The sequence below is a fragment of the Bacillus rossius genome, chromosome 1 (genome assembly GCF_032445375.1).
Source record: "Bacillus rossius redtenbacheri isolate Brsri chromosome 1, Brsri_v3, whole genome shotgun sequence".
NCBI lineage: Eukaryota > Metazoa > Arthropoda > Insecta > Phasmatodea > Bacillidae > Bacillus > Bacillus rossius.
Genome location: NC_086330.1, coordinates 212,413,436 through 212,430,264, shown reverse-complemented (window position 1 = coordinate 212,430,264; position 16,829 = coordinate 212,413,436). Strand labels below are relative to the sequence as shown.

Below are 16,829 nucleotides of genomic sequence, written 5' to 3'. Positions count from 1 at the left end.
TGTCACTGAACGATCTCGCTACAGCCCCTAACAATGCAAATGAAAAGTCCGTTACACATTCATTTGGAGGAGTTTGAATTTCCTTTAGCCATTTATTTAGCCAAAAGCAAATAGTTGCAGTATCTTGCATTTCACTTAACATTTGACATACACTCATCACTGTGTTTTTGAAATGTATTACAATTTCGTAAAGGAATATGTGGTGTGAATATACATCCGGTCCATCCCTGCGAATTTTTTTAACGAGACTTCCCGTTGCATCAATGCTGACAGCAGGGAACTTCTCCATCGTCAAAAATGTTTTATATACAAATGACTGTTCTTTTGTCCAGTATAACACAAAAAATTCGTCATAACTTATGACATGGATCTTCCCAAAATATTTTGGTGATTTCTTCATTCTGTGAAGGGCTAAAATAGGATCACTAATTTTCGGTGTGGGGCATTCGCGTTCCTTGGCTTCTTATCGTGCCTTTCGGCATGTACTAAGTGATGGTAAATGAGGAGGTTCTGTATCACCAAATGCCATCAATTTGTCTGCTTTTTCGCATCGCCAGTTACACGCTCTTGTTTGTAACATTTCGTTACCATATTTGAATCGCTGTACCCCACGCAACTGTCTTTTCTTGCAGTGGGGTACGCTTCTGCGATCTGGAACTGTCAAAGTTAAAATTAGTGGGCGATTTATGATGGGTTCATCATTTGCTATAAGCTTCATTACCATGTCACATTCGGACATGGAGCATCTTGCATGTGCGGTAATGAAAGGTCCCGCACCTTCATCGTTCACTCGAACTTTGCATATTTTGAAACTCATTACACACGAAATATTACATTGTTCATAAATGTGTGCAGCCACAGCTCCAGCCCATAAATTCCCCTTAAGAACCCTCCTTTTTTTATTTTGTTGCCCTCTGTATATTCCACTTCTTCTGGTCTGAATGAATTATAATCTTCATAAGGAACTCTAATTGTATACTTCTTTAAATCGCTGCCTTCAAATTCTGATGATGATTCAGAACTTCCTTCTTCTCCATCTTCATCGGCTGCAGTGTCAACCAAGATCTTGTCCAAGCCAAGTTTTTCATGCAACAGGTCAAGCAAATTATGTCTGTTCTGCTGCACATAATCGTGAAGTTGCTTAGGTTTAAAAATGGGTTTGTTGTTTAGTTGTAAGAGGCTGTCTTGGCATAAATCTTTCCAGATTTGAGCCGAAGCCGTCTTTAAAAACCCATTTTCTGAGAAATAATCATGATGCTTCAGAACTGCTTCCGAAAGAATCTCGTTCCTTAAAACTGCTGGCCTTGGCATGGCGTTGACTGCTGGATAAGAAAAACAAAACAACATGTATTACCACATAAATGTAATAAATGAAACACACTGACATTATAAACAAGAAAAGTATTTGGCCAAGCCTTATAGCATAAAGCTTTTTCTAACGAAATATGTTATGTCTTATTGAATAAACCCTTGAACATTAAAAAAAAAAACATCCAATCAGCTATCTTTCAAAAATTATGTTTTACGGAAATGATGTAACGACAATGTATTTCTCTGACCGATGAGAAGTTTGTCCTCCAGCTATCGATCATAAAACTGGCCACTTGGCATAATTACTTCAAGGCTAACGTTGTTTAAAATGTTTCGACAATCTGTCAACAAGTAATAACATGTGGATTTATAATGTACCTTCAGTACTGTGCGTTTGTTCAACAACATCATACACTTTCCTTCCTCCATAAATGTGCAATTTAAAATTTATTATTTATAGCCTAGTGTAAAGTTTGTCTAGGGCACAGATTAAAAATCTACTTAAATGAAATCTGTTTATTATTTTTGGCGCGATGGCGAAACAAACAGGCAGATAAACATACAAAAATAAGAAAAATGTTTGTTTTCCTTAACTAACAAGTATAATTTATGCCGAATTCATTACCCTTTCGGGTTAATTTAAAACGTCTATTTTATTCTTTGGGTAGAGAATTATACATATACACAATGAGCTTCTGTTACTGTAATATTGATTATAGTTGTTTGATTTGTTCTAATGTCGCCATTTTTAGCATTGATTTCTGAGAATTTCAATTTCAACAATTCTGTAATATTACATATTTTTTTTAATTAAAATATTTCACAAATTGTTGAATATTTATTTTGAACTGCTATACATCAACAAGGATTATTTTAAAATGTACTTTAAGCAGGAGATAAATTATAAAATTATGCTAGGTTCATAATTGAATAACAAATTGAGGTATTCATTAAAATAATGTTTTATTAAATGTATGTAGTTAATTGTTTGTGGACTCCGTGTTTCAATAATAAAGTAAAGTACTAACCTACTATTAGTCAAACTCTTTATAAATTTATTTTTTAGTTTATTGTCTTGTTTTAAGTGGCGAAGTGCCGCCATGTCTTACACTTACATACAAGGAATATAGGCTTAATAAAAACTATATCAAATGAAAACAAAAAGCACTTACAAAAAAACTACTTCGCAATTCACTAGCAAACATAAAATACTAACACAAAATTTACACACAAGACAAATATTATTTACCTACTATAAAATATATTAAAGATTGAATTTATAATAGTGTTTTTTCTTTTTAAAGCTTAAAATTTTTAAGATAGAAACCATTTAATGAAAAGAAAACTAATAATGACATAAACAAATTTAAAAAAAGAAAAATTATGATAAATTTTTTATGAGAAAATCATACATATTCACACAAATTCACGCATATTCAATCACACATTGCTGATACCGCAGCTAAACCTGATCATTGGAGTCCAGCAAGTACCTGAACAATGATTTCTTTAACATGAAAAGGGAATTTTGAAGTCTGATTGACTCGGGTATTTCATTCCAGGTACGTGCAGGCGCAGTAGTCATAGAAAAAGATTTCGAATATACAGCTGTCTTATGTTGGGGGATGAGCAAAGAACAATTGTTTTGAGAACGTGTACCTATACCATGACGTGAACCGAGTAACCGAAACTTGTCAGCAAGATAAGCCGGGGACTGTGTCATTAAAGTTATCTTAAGAAGTAAAAGGCAATGGTACCGTCACTTTTTTTTTTAGTTTCAGCCAAGACAACCTATTTTTATATGGGGATATGTGCTTACGACGTTTTAAATTAAAAATGAAACGAACACTCAAATTTTGAATGCGCTGTAACCTTTTGCATAACACCTCGGTTAAATCACTATAAATAGTATCACATTAATCAAAAATCGGGTTTATGAGAGACAGATTTAAATAGTTTTTAACGCAGGTAGGCAAAAGCTTTTTCAGACGTTTAAGAACATGCAAAGTTCCAAACGCCTGTCTACTTACCGACGTGATATGCTGAGACCAATTTAATGAACTAGTAAGCACAATATCCAATTTTTTAGCAGTTGTTGAAATTTCCAATTTATGTTTATCCAAGATTATAGCAGGGATGCTAAGTTAATTTATTACAGACAACATAGAATTGGTTCCTAGCATAACTACCTGTGACTTTGAAGGATTAATTTGCATCCATTATTTAACGACCATTTCAAGATAACATCAAGATCAATATTTAACTTACTTATACCGTTAGTTGTATCATGAGGTGGAAAAGACAGGTAAACTTGTAAATCATCGGCCTATAAATGGTATCGATTTATATCTATATGTATAGTGAAATAATTGAAATCTGTCTAAAAATGAAAATATTATGAATATTATGAAAGGTAAAGTGACAGAATTTACACACATGTGAAACATATTTATATAATACAATATTTTACGGTTTTGCAGAAAATGAGATAAAGATTGTCAAGATTAAAAAACATATAAATCATCCTTTCAAAAATACTTTTGAATAAAATTTCAAATGTAATATTTATTTTGTCCTATTCTCTTGGGTGCAAAGATAACATTTTCACTCTGATTGTCAAACAGAACCAGAAACAATTAAAAGATCATGTCTTTGGTTTTAAACCGACAATGAAGTTATCTCCTTACAGGATTATGTTTCCGTCAAAATACGTCCTGCCTTTTTCGCATTTCTAGAAGCATCATAGGGTAACAATTTGTTTATGTGTTTTGTGTATTTGTGCTTTTTCCTAGATGCGCACAATCATCGTTAGAGCAAAGAGTAAAATGTTTTATTTGATACAGCACGATAACATGTAAATAAATATGTCACTGCAGTTTGCAATGCTATAGCAACGACATGTAACTGTTTCTCAAGGTTTGTAAATTAGGTATGCTCTCCTTTCCGTACCGATAATGGGGAAAGTATAAAAAAAACACATATTTAAATCTTAAGTGTAATATGTTGAGTTAAAACATTATATTCAATCTGAAACTGTTTTTCTTTATGCTTTTTTATGTTTTTATAAATGATACACGCACTCCTCTTATGTAAAAATACACATTCATATATATCAACTTATAAAAATTTGCACTACCATAAGTACAGTATTTTTCAATTGTTAAATGTGCAGAGACTCAAGGTAACTTTGATAAATTTCAAACTATAGGAGATCCATATATTACGTACGGTGCAGACCAGTCAGGCTATAATTTATACGTTTTGAACCTGCTAATTATGTTAAATGTGTAATTCCATCTACAGTTTTTTTTTTACAAAAAAGGCAGAAGCAATGTGTATTAGAAATTACCTAAAGCATAAAAATATTATTTATTTAACTATCGTCTTTGACCTGAATAGTTGAGATTTCATTGACTTATTCAATAGTGTCACCTAATGACACTACTACTAATAATTATAAAATAAATATACTGTACACATGTAAACAAAAATTGTGATTGGTATTGAACCAATCTCATTTCAACAATTACTTCTTAAAATAAATGTTTTCTTCTGATTATGAATTTATTACATATCAAGATACAATAAAGAATATTTTATGTATCAGATATTTTATCACTATTAAATTTATAGAGAAATTACATTTTAAAAGAATCTATAATTATAAATGAAAAAAATTTAAGGTGTATCTAACTTAATTTTATTAACTTAAAATACATACTACATTTTTAATGTAAGGTAAATCATACATTATAACCACGACTGAAATGTTACGACCCCAGTGAAAATTAAAAATAGGAACAAAACTCCATATAAAATTCTACAGAAATATGTCTCAGGAAGTTTTAAACAATAAAGAATTATAGCCCTATTTCCTTTCACAAAATATGCAGAAAGCAATGTAATTCCATGATAAAAAAAATAAACACGATTATAATTTCCTTTACAATCATTTTCCGTAAGCAAAGTTACACCTTACAAAATTTCCTAGGTAATTCTCAAAATAGTTCGTTCTAAAGATAAATGTTTATCTTATTTTTATGAAATTACTTTGTTTACCTTTTTTTTTAAATACTGAGGCATTGAATTTTTCTTCTTGGCCATGTTCCAAGGAATGACTTTACACAAATAAGTTTTTGCGGAAAAATTACATGTAATGCTAAAATAAAATAAAAATTATAGTAAACGCAGTTTCAATAAATGTTATTTGTAGTAAAATGTCCTTGAAAATTTAGCCAGTTTACTAATCCTTTTCTATTTTTTCCGGATCATTACTGCAGAGCAAGAGTGTTTTTTAATTTGGAAAATGGATTTTCTGCACTTAAAACGTAAAGAGTATCAAAGTTCAATATTTCACTAAGTAGCCTAAATGTTTGAGGAATCCTAACAGAGTTATAACATAAAAAATTCCTAGGAAAAACCTTGAAAAAAAATTTAAGTATGAGGTGGCTTTTAATGTGTTAGTGTACTAGATCACGGTGAAGTAACTTATGACTTAATGATACATTAATTTAAATAAATGAAATAGTTAAATAAGGCAATACTTACTATTTTGTGAACATAAAGACGATGTTATTACGCTGTTTTAAAATCTTCTCACTTGTACTTCATTTCAAAAAGAAATTGTTAAATTGACATAACTTCAAAGAGTTTAGTGAAAACGCAAACGCATGACACGGTGAAAACTTTAATAACACGGTTGGTTACATTGACGGGAATAATTATTTGCGTAAGCCTTTTCGATTAAATATTATTTCCAAATCCCTAGCATTATTTGTAAATATTATTCACGAACAGTTTGTAATAAAATGTTAACACCGCTACTTCATAAAGCCAGCAGAGAACTTCACTTGCACTCAGTGCCGTCCTTCCTCCGGCTGAACAGTTGTCAACTGAGCGGCGGCGGCGGCAGCGAGGATTTCTTCAATATCGCACTTCCTCTTACGGACATGTCTTTTGCAGACCAAGTGGAATATTTTACAAAACCATAAAACCATAAAACAGCATATTTCTGCTGGCGGTTCAATTGGAGGGGCGATGGGGCGAACCCCCGTTTCCGCCATAAAACCCCTGGCAATAAATAAATAAAAATAACTGGAGGGATAGAATAAAAATTACTTCTGGCCTTACCTGACCTTAGAAATCGGCTCAAATTTGAAGTATTTCCCTTGCATACATTTAAATAGTATTTCTCTATACTGCATGTGATTTTCAGAAATGTTATTACCACTCTAAAAAAAATAAGGTAACACCAAAAAGTTAACACTGAATTTTCAATACAAAACAAAATTATTTAAATAGTTTTTTACAAAATATCGGACTCACTGATTAATTACAAGGTACTCCATACCAACCTAAGCCCCTCCGGTTATTGCCTGTCATCACCAAATTTTGTCTGCTACTCCATATTGATATTGTATGACAAATGCGATATAAATAATACATAAAAGAAAGAGAGAGTGAGAGATAAAATGGACTAATTGTTCCCGTGCATGTAGGCCGAGCTAGATACACGTAACAAAGCGCGTGAAAACCCAGACACATATTGTTTACTTTCCAGTAATGGCAATCCATTAAAATGACGTGGATTTTCGTTATTAACGTAAATATAATTATAATTATAATTGATCTAGCTTGATCAAAAACTTATCATATGCAATATTACATTTGTCATTTTCAAATGTGGAGAAGGGGGGGGGGGGGGCTAATTACGCACTTTTGTTGTTTTTTAAATCGATATATTTAATAAACTATGATTGATCAAATTCTACTTTTGGTTGATCAAATTGATCAAATGATTCTCTATAATATGCAATATTAACATTTTCCATTTTCAAATGTGGGGGGGGGGGGGGGGGGGGGGGGGCTAACTACGCACTTTTTTTGTTTTTTAAATCAATATATTTAATAAACTACGATTGATCAAATTCTACTTTTGGTTGATCAAACTTGATCAAATGATTCTCTATCATATGCAATATTAACATTTGCCATTTTCAAATGTGGGGGGGCTAACTACGCACTTTTTTTTTGTTTTTTAAATCGATATATTTAATAAACTATGATTGATCAAATTCTACTTTTGGTTGATCAAACTTGATCAAATGATTCTCTATCATATGCAATATTAACATTTGCCATGTTTTCAAATGTGGGGGGGCTAACTACGCACTTTTTTTGTTTTTTAAATCGATATATTTAATAAACTATGATTGATCAAATTCTACTTTTGGTTGATCAAACTTGATCAAATGATTCTCTATCATATGCAATATTAACATTTGCCATTTTCAAATGTGGGGGGGCTAACTACGCACTTTTTTTGTTTTTTAAATCGATATATTTAATAAACTATGATTGATCAAATTCTACTTTTGGTTGATCAAACTTGATCAAATGATTCTCCATCATATGCAATATTAACATTTGCCATTTTCAAATGTGGGGGGGCTAACTACGCACTTTTGTTGTTTTTTAAATCGATATATTTAATAAACTACGATTGATCAAATTCTACTTTTGGTTGATCAAACTTGATCAAATGATTCTCTATCATATGCAATATTAACATTTGCCATTTTCAAATGTGGGGGGGCTAACTACGCACTTTTTTTGTTTTTTAAATCGATATATTTAATAAACTATGATTGATCAAATTCTACTTTTGGTTGATCAAACTTGATCAAATGATTCTCTATCATATGCAATATTAACATTTGCCATTTTCAAATGTGGGGGGGCTAACTACGCACTTTTTTTGTTTTTTAAATCGATATATTTAATAAACTATGATTGATCAAATTCTACTTTTGGTTGATCAAACTTGATCAAATGATTCTCTATCATACGCAATATTAACATTTTCCATTTTCAAATGTGGGGGGGGCTAACTACGCACTTTTTTTGTTTTTTAAATCGATATATTTAATAAACTATGATTGATCAAATTCTACTTTTGGTTGATCAAACTTGATCAAATGATTCTCTATCATATGCAATATTAAGATTTGCCATTTTCAAATGTGGGGGGGCTAACTACGCACTTTTGTTGTTTTTTAAATCGATATATTTAATAAACTACGATTGATCAAATTCTACTTTTGGTTGATCAAACTTGATCAAATGATTCTCTATCATATGCAATATTAACATTTGCCATTTTCAAATGTGGGGGGGCTAACTACGCACTTTTTTTGTTTTTTAAATCGATATATTTAATAAACTATGATTGATCAAATTCTACTTTTGGTTGATCAAACTTGATCAAATGATTCTCTATCATATGCAATATTAACATTTGCCATTTTCAAATGTGGGGGGGCTAACTACGCACTTTTTTTGTTTTTTAAATCGATATATTTAATAAACTATGATTGATCAAATTCTACTTTTGGTTGATCAAACTTGATCAAATGATTCTCTATCATATGCAATATTAACATTTGCCATTTTCAAATGTGGGGGGGCTAACTACGCACTTTTTTTGTTTTTTAAATCGATATATTTAATAAACGGGTACACATCGTTTGCCCTACAGGCGTTTGCCCTAAACGTAGGGCAAATGCCTGTAGGGCAAACGACTTTAGGGCAAATGCCGTTTAGTGCAAACGACTGTAGGGCAAACGCCGGCAAGCACTTATGTTTTGGATTAACGAAACCACACCAACTTTTAGGGCAGACGCCTGTAGGGCAAATGCCTGTAGGGCAAACGACTGTCGAAAAACTTCTTTTAGCGCAAACGCCTGTAGGGCAAATGCCGGAGCCTGGTCCGAATGGGATTATCAAACATTTTGTGTAAACGCCTTTAGGGCAAATGCCTGTAGGGCAAACGCCTGTAGGGCAAATGCCTTTAGGGCAAACGCCTGTAGGGCAAATGACTTCAGGGTAAATGAAGTTTAGGTTATTTTGGGTAATGTAGGTTTTTTCAATTATGTATCGATTCAAACAGTGTTCTTGTAGTTTATATTTCCTCCGCAGGTGGCAGTACCTCAATAAATGTTTTCCCTCTAAATGCAAAGTTTACAAAAACGTCGCTAGATGGCACTTATGTAAGCCTATATCGAGGTTTGGTGGGAATTCGTTTGGTATGAACTTCCTAGATTCACCAACAGATGGTTCCCTGCGCTAAGTTCAATGTTATCGAATATTTTTTCTGTAAAATATTTCGGAACATAAGGTGATGTAAGGTCTTCGACCAAAAAAAAAATCGTATGATAAAAAAAACAGTATTGGCGATTAAACAAAAATTAGCTGGAAAAAGGTTCAACTTTTTTCCGGGGCTTTGCTTATTTCAATTTCAGCTGTCAGACGTGCATTACGCTATGATTACTTAAAATATTACGAGCATATAGGTAAATAATGCGAATACTAACTGTTAAACATTTTCTTAATTAGCATAATAGTACTAATGCGGTTAAACTCCTACATATTGTTCATACTATTTTATTCCGTAATGTATACACAACATACAGCTGAAGTGCACAATGAAGAAGTATTCCAGTTCGTTTTGTTCTGGGGTTTCCATAATTTGCATTAATTACCTCAAAATCATATTCACCCCTTTTTAACCTCTTAGCGATTGCATTTCGCTAAATGATTATAGTTTGATTAGTAGTGTTTAAGTCTTTATTAGTACTAACATTTATTTTCTTTATGCTTAGTTATTTTAAAAATATATATACTTATAACCCTTTTTCACAGCTTATGGCTTGAATTCCACTAAATGGAAAAATTGTGGTTGGTAGAATTAGTATGTTTATTATTGGTAGTCAATATATTTTCTTATAATAGATTATTTTCACAGATAAAACTTTTATTTTAAAACCATATATAGGTACCCCTTTCACCTCTTTAGGGGTTGAAATTTGCAAAATGATAAAATTTTTGTTGGTAGTTTTTGAATGTTTATTATTAGTACCCATGGTATTTTACTTCGCGTTATTAGATTCTGAGATATAATTTTTCAATTTTCAAACCATATTTATCCCTTTTTCACCCATTGGGGTTGAATTTCGAAATATGATGATTTTGTTGTTTATAGTTTTTGTGTGTTTATTATTGGTTCCCATTATATTTTGTAAAACTTTATAAAATTCAAAGATATGATTATAATCATGAACACAATTTTCACCCCTTTTTAACCGCTTAGGGGTTGAATTTAGTAATTAAAATGTGTGGTTATTAGTTCCAGTAAGGTACGTTTATTATTGGTACCGTACCAAATATATTTCATTTTGCTACATTAAATTTGGAGATTTAATTGTTAATCTTAAAACCATATTTACCCTTTTTTCACCCCTTTAGGGGTGGAATTCCGCAATTTCATATAGCATAGTATATACGATATCCGAAGACCTTTCTTGAAAAAAAATTATCAAAATCCCACCAGTAGTTTTCAATTGATGCCGGAACAGAAATACAGACAAATAGACAAACATAAAAAAAATTTTAAAAACTATATTTTCCAGTTCACAATAATGTAAATAGGCGTTTAATAGTTGTTTCGTCAGTACTTTTGTATAGACTTTTCATCTCGAAAATAGATAATCTTTAGATTTGGTAGCCGAGGTAATTTCCCATGTTACAAGAGGTAAACAAGCTGTGTAACCTGACAGACACAAAACAAAAATAAATAAATAATATTGATACCTGAAAAGAAAAAATTAAACAAAATTACTAAGTTAAGTATTAATTGTGAAGCATACGTTATTAATAATAAAAATTAGAAAAACATAAGTAATACCTTACGCATATAACGCCTATCTGAATTGTCAAAATGCATTAGTAGTGATGATGGTTAATGTGCGAATAATAAACTCAAAGCGTTAAATTATATGTTCGTTTATACAATATTAATACTTTATATATTGTTAAATATATTTTTACTCGATATTTGACGGTTATGTTCCGAGAAAGACAACTGTCAACTCCGTTGTATTGTTATTTAATGCGTTACATTATGTCCTTAGAGGGAGAAGGGGAAGGGGAAGAAATAAAGGCACATAAAAAAGAAAAAAAAGCGCATATTTGAATTCCTGATACAAATACTTTCGTTGCAACAATGCAAAAATGTTAACTGCTTTCATATGAATGTGACATATTGTTGGGCCGGTATCAACAACAGTCTATCAGTTTATACCGATCCATATTGTTTACGATTCAAATGAGTATGACACGGAAACAAAATGTAAAAGGACAAAAAAAATACAGCCTTTAACTTCAAAGCTTTTGTGAGGTTAATTACTTTCGATTTATCTAAGTCACGCTAATTATGTGTCGAAAGAAACTTGAGATGGATAATAAGTTACCTAGTATGAACTGTAGTAATTATACTTCACATACATGGGTAAAAGGAGGGGGAGGGTACTGTCTTCCAATTAACCGAAAATGTTGAGTTTGTTAGTAACAAACCTGCCTTATATGCGACAAAATATATTCATATTTAATAAGAAATATTAAAACATAAGTTACAAATTAAAATAAATTTTATAAAATATCGGGAAATTTTGAAACTAGCCCATGCAATTAGTAATAATAATATTCAACACATGATAGTAATCAATCACTTGCATATATATAAATATAAACAAATAATATTATGTTATATATAAGACATTTTCCGAACAATCACAGAAATTTCCAAATGTCGTCCCTACCACACTTAATTAAGCAAAACTCTGCCTATTATGCCTACTAAGGAATACCCTAAAAACTATTAATTTGAAACATTTGTGTAACTTTATACATATATTCTTATAAAAAATTTACAAATCACGGTAATAAATAATTTTAGTAATAGTGTCCATGAATAAGAACAAAATGAAACAAGTGGAGCACTGCTTTCTGCGAGTGGGATTTGATGACAATGGTTTCAAGCTCAATGCTAAACCACCCTAGCTCTCAATACTAGGCTGCCGGGTAGGGCCTACATAAGTATCGCAATAGGGCATTCATCACATAGCACATAAATAAAAAATAAGGAGTGAACTCTTTCAGCAGCATAGCCTACACGAAAACACCTTTTCTATTACGTAATCGCATATCACTATAAATACGGCTGAGAAACCATACAATTACCATGTTATGTGTACTAAGGTTGTATACAAATTGATGTTTTGTTTTGATTCATAAACCATGTCAAAATATGAAACTAAACTAATAAAAACTACAAGTCATTTGTACGATTTCAAAGACGACACGTAGACAACATGGCATACACTGCGCGCTCAAAAATAAAACTGTCATTGCAATCTAGAAGTATAGAAGTCTTTCCAGCACAGCATGAACATAGCAATGAGACAAAACAAAAATAACAAATAACGTATTTATTTACTAAACATAGGTGATGGTGAAAAGACGTCACTTGCTCCTACTAAGTTATGAATAACATATTTTCCAGTAAATTCTGTTTGTTTAATTGTTTTGAAAATATATTAACTAAAATTGCACTTTTTTTGCGAATATGCTGATTCATTAGCATCTGAAACAGAGTTATAATTAATGATCTTTCTTTGTGTATTATACTTTTACGTAATTCATTATTGTACATTCCACGACATATCAAAATCGTTCCTAGTTTACACTCATATCTATGACATTCATTCAAATATTGTGGCAATATGGATGAATTGATTAAATGCATTTTGAAAAGTTGTACATTTCATTGGCTGTCACACATTAAATCAGTCTTTTATTATACTTCACTTGTTCCCATAAAACTTATTAGGGGTTAAGCTATAGATGGTCTGGGCGAATTAGCAAAATATGCACACTCTCGATGGAAGTATTTTCACCGCATTCTACAAACATATTAATAAAACGACAGATTCAGTTGGGCACATATAATATAAAAATTGAAAATAGGCATGAAGGTCTCAAAGGCTATTTTAACAGTAACTTTTAAACACTGAAAATGTTTTTATAAATGCATATGTATAATCCTCTGCCTTAAATTATTTTAGGGTCATCGTTTTTTGGACGACTTCAAGTGAAAATTCCAGCAGGCTAGGATAATAAAATTTTGTAAGCTCCTTTTGCTAACGCTTGTTTTTATATATAGCAGCAATATTAAATTAAGTTAATTTGTTCGCTAGTTACCCCCCCCCCCCCAACCATGGAAAATATTAAATCATCAACATCTCTGTTAAAAATGATTTAAAAAATACAATCCATTCACTGAGATTGGCGCACCATCTGTTGTAAGTAAGATTCAATTACCAGCTGCATTCATAGACTTCAACGTTGGGAAAGCAAACCGTATGTGCTGCCATCTAATTTGTGAATTTTGTACTTTGTACTCATTTGGAGAATGGTTCCAACATTTGTCAACAGGGGCGACACACGTAAGGACATCTATCTTCGAAACGCTTCGTAGGGCAAAAGCCTGTAGGGCAAACGACTTTAGGGCAAACGCCGGCAAGCATTCATTTTCGGATTATTGAAAATTCGCAAACTTTTAGGGCAAATGCCTGTAGGGCAAACGCCTGTAGGGCAAACGACTGTCGAAAAACTTCTTTTAGGGCAAACGCCTTTAGGGCAAATGCCGGAGCTTGGTCCGAATGTGATTATCAAACATTTTGTGCATACGCCTTTAGGGCAAACGCCTGTAGGGCAAACGCCTGTACGGCAAACGCCTGTAGAGCAAACGACTTTAGGACAAACGCCTTTAGGGCAAACGCTTTTAGGGCAAACGCCTGTTTGGAATGAGGAATGTGAGAATATGCTTCGAAAATGCGTTTAGGGCAAACGCCTGTAGGGCTAACGACGCACTCCCTAATAAACTATGATTGATCAAATTCTACTTTTGGTTGATCAAACTTGATCAAATGATTCTCTATCATATGCAATATTAACATTTGCCATTTTCAAATGTGGGGGGGCTAACTATGCACTTTTTTTGTTTTTTAAATCGATATATTTAATAAACTATGATTGATCAAATTCTACTTTTGGTTGATCAAACTTGATCAAATGATTCTCTATCATATGCAATATTAACATTTGCCATTTTCAAATGTGGGGGGGCTAACTTCGCATTTTTTTTCTATGTGCTGTAGCTATGTTAATTATGTTGATCAAATGCTAATATAATGTGATCAAATGTGATCAAACGATGATCAAACGATTCGAATTATAAAATATTTAATTTTCATACTTGGGGGGGCTAACTACGCACTCATTCCTGCCAGCTAGCCAGCCAACCAGACAAAGGAGTGTTAGAATCCTTGACCCACTTCCCTTCCTCCTTCACTTCGCCTCTTCTTCTCCGACAACACTCCACATCAACACAGCGGCAGCGCGCGAGACCAGCTTTCTTTATCTTTATGTCGTTTGAGATAGGACTAACTGCTTACGTCTGGCATGCCTCACGACGGTCCTACTGAGAACGGACAAACTATAATACCAGTCTCTGTATCACTGCCGCTTACAAAATCACCTCCCGCCGCTCACAATACATGGCTTGTTTGATGCATGCCAAGCTGCCCTGCCCTCAGATAAACACAGAAAAACACGTTTATAATTTTTTCTCAAAAATGTTTAAAAACAAGGAGGGGGGCTTATACGCGGGCGGGGCCTTTACGCACTCATGCCTTGAACTTTAGTGCGTGTTGGTCAGCTGTGTTTACCGTTACCGTGCTTTGTTCAGTTCAAGGAATTTCCCCACCCTTTCAGAACAGGAGAGAAAGGACAGCTCAAGGTCACGGCTTTGTTTACAGAGCCGTCAACTCTCCATTCGTACTGCGTCCTTTAGGGGTGGCCAAAGTTGTGTTGCCCGCCGTAGACGACTGGTGCGGACATTATGCGAATTTTTAATTTTTTCTTTTAAGGATATATAAATAAAGGGTGCGGACATTATGCGAGGGCGGACATTACGCGAGTGAATACGGTATGTGAAGTATTGTAATCAAAAAGTATAACAATGTTTAATCGAATGAATCATTTAACTAAGTTTTTTACATTTTTCCTGTTTATGTAAAGAAGATTTTCATATACAAAATTTAACAGCTATTTTTATGTACATATAACATATTCGTAAACACCGCTTTCCTCATTTATATGTACCGCTGTGAGTTTTTTTTTACACCACCAATGGCATAATTTTTTCACAATTTTTTTGGGGTCTCTACTGATTGCTTATTTTTACACAGATTTTTTGCACCGCTTGCTTATTTTTACATCGATTTTTTGCACCGCTTTTGTCATTTTTTTACACCGAAATGAGCCAGTTTTATTTACCATTTTCTGGGGTCTCTAGCTATAAGCATCACGATTCGATTTAAAAACGGCGCTCTTATACGCCGATATATATAGATATATAGAACGCTCGACACTCGATGGCCAAAGACAAAAAATACTCGCTAACGCGTGAAGCAATAAAAAGAGAGGTCAAATGGTTCCGTCTCACTCGCACTGGCTAGTCATGACAGAGAGGCCCGAGAATAGCCGATGACCCTTCGTTTGTGTTTAGTTCACACGTACGCTCGCACGTACATTAGCCCCACTTTTACAATTAACGGCTTTACTACTTTCTTTCCAATATTTCTCGCTCATGTTTGCAAATACGCAGATGGACCTGGGAACCTTTTTTATGTATTTTTTAATTCTCCACAACTTTTGTTTGAAACCTTTTTCGCTTAAACGCCTATATTCTGAGAAAAACTGAGTCAAGAAATTTTTTTAACCCTTTTCTCCAAAAACTTCACGTCCGATTTCAAAAAAATTAGCACCATTCGATTCAGCTTCCTCGAATTACCCTTATATCAAGTTTTCAGGTCTGCTGGTAAAAAGTGCTTACTTTGCCTCTTGTTGACTGGCCTACATATAAGATATTCCAAGTCATAAGAGTAAAATGAGAAAATTAATTTATTTTGTAAAATCTTAATAGATTGTAGAGTTGAAATCATATATTTTGGCAAACTCCATCTTTTACTACTGTTGAGTTCCATTTTCAGCAAATATAATCTTTAAAGTTAGTTTTAAAGCATCCAAATATTTCTGAAAAGTTTTCATAATTTTACATTTAAATGACAAAATATTAATACATCTCTTTCACTCACTTAAAAGAAATAGACTCTTCAGTTATATGTATATGACTTTGTGCAAAAAATATATTGTTTAAAAATATATTTTATTTTTAAATAAATTACAAGTTTGCAAAACTACTACTACATTTAGTAATTTGACAGTGCGAGTTTAACAATTAATTCTACCTCTTTCTTAGCCTCACTGAGCAAAATAACTTTTTTTGTCTCCCTAATCTCTCTAGCAAACTTTTCTTCTCTCTTACTGCATTATATTGCAAGTATTTCCCTCCATGCTATCCACATAACGAGCATTAACAATTTACGCTGCTCACAGCAAGGGATTTGTAATTTTAACTGCTTGAACTCCTTCTGCATTTATCACTGCATTAGACACTTGTCATACGACCATCTGCTAGTCTAGTTTTTTTCACGTTTAAAACAATTGTTTGGTTTTATTCTGCAATAGAGCCTATAATCTTTCACATGAAAAATCAA

At 32.7% G+C, this 16,829-nt stretch overlaps 1 protein-coding gene across 4 annotated transcripts in view; it reads right to left on the bottom strand.

Moving 5' to 3' along the window:
- Nucleotides 1-16,829, bottom strand: part of LOC134527270 (THO complex subunit 1) — a 259,110-nt gene that overhangs the window by 94,982 nt on the left and 147,299 nt on the right. The window lies entirely within an intron of this gene.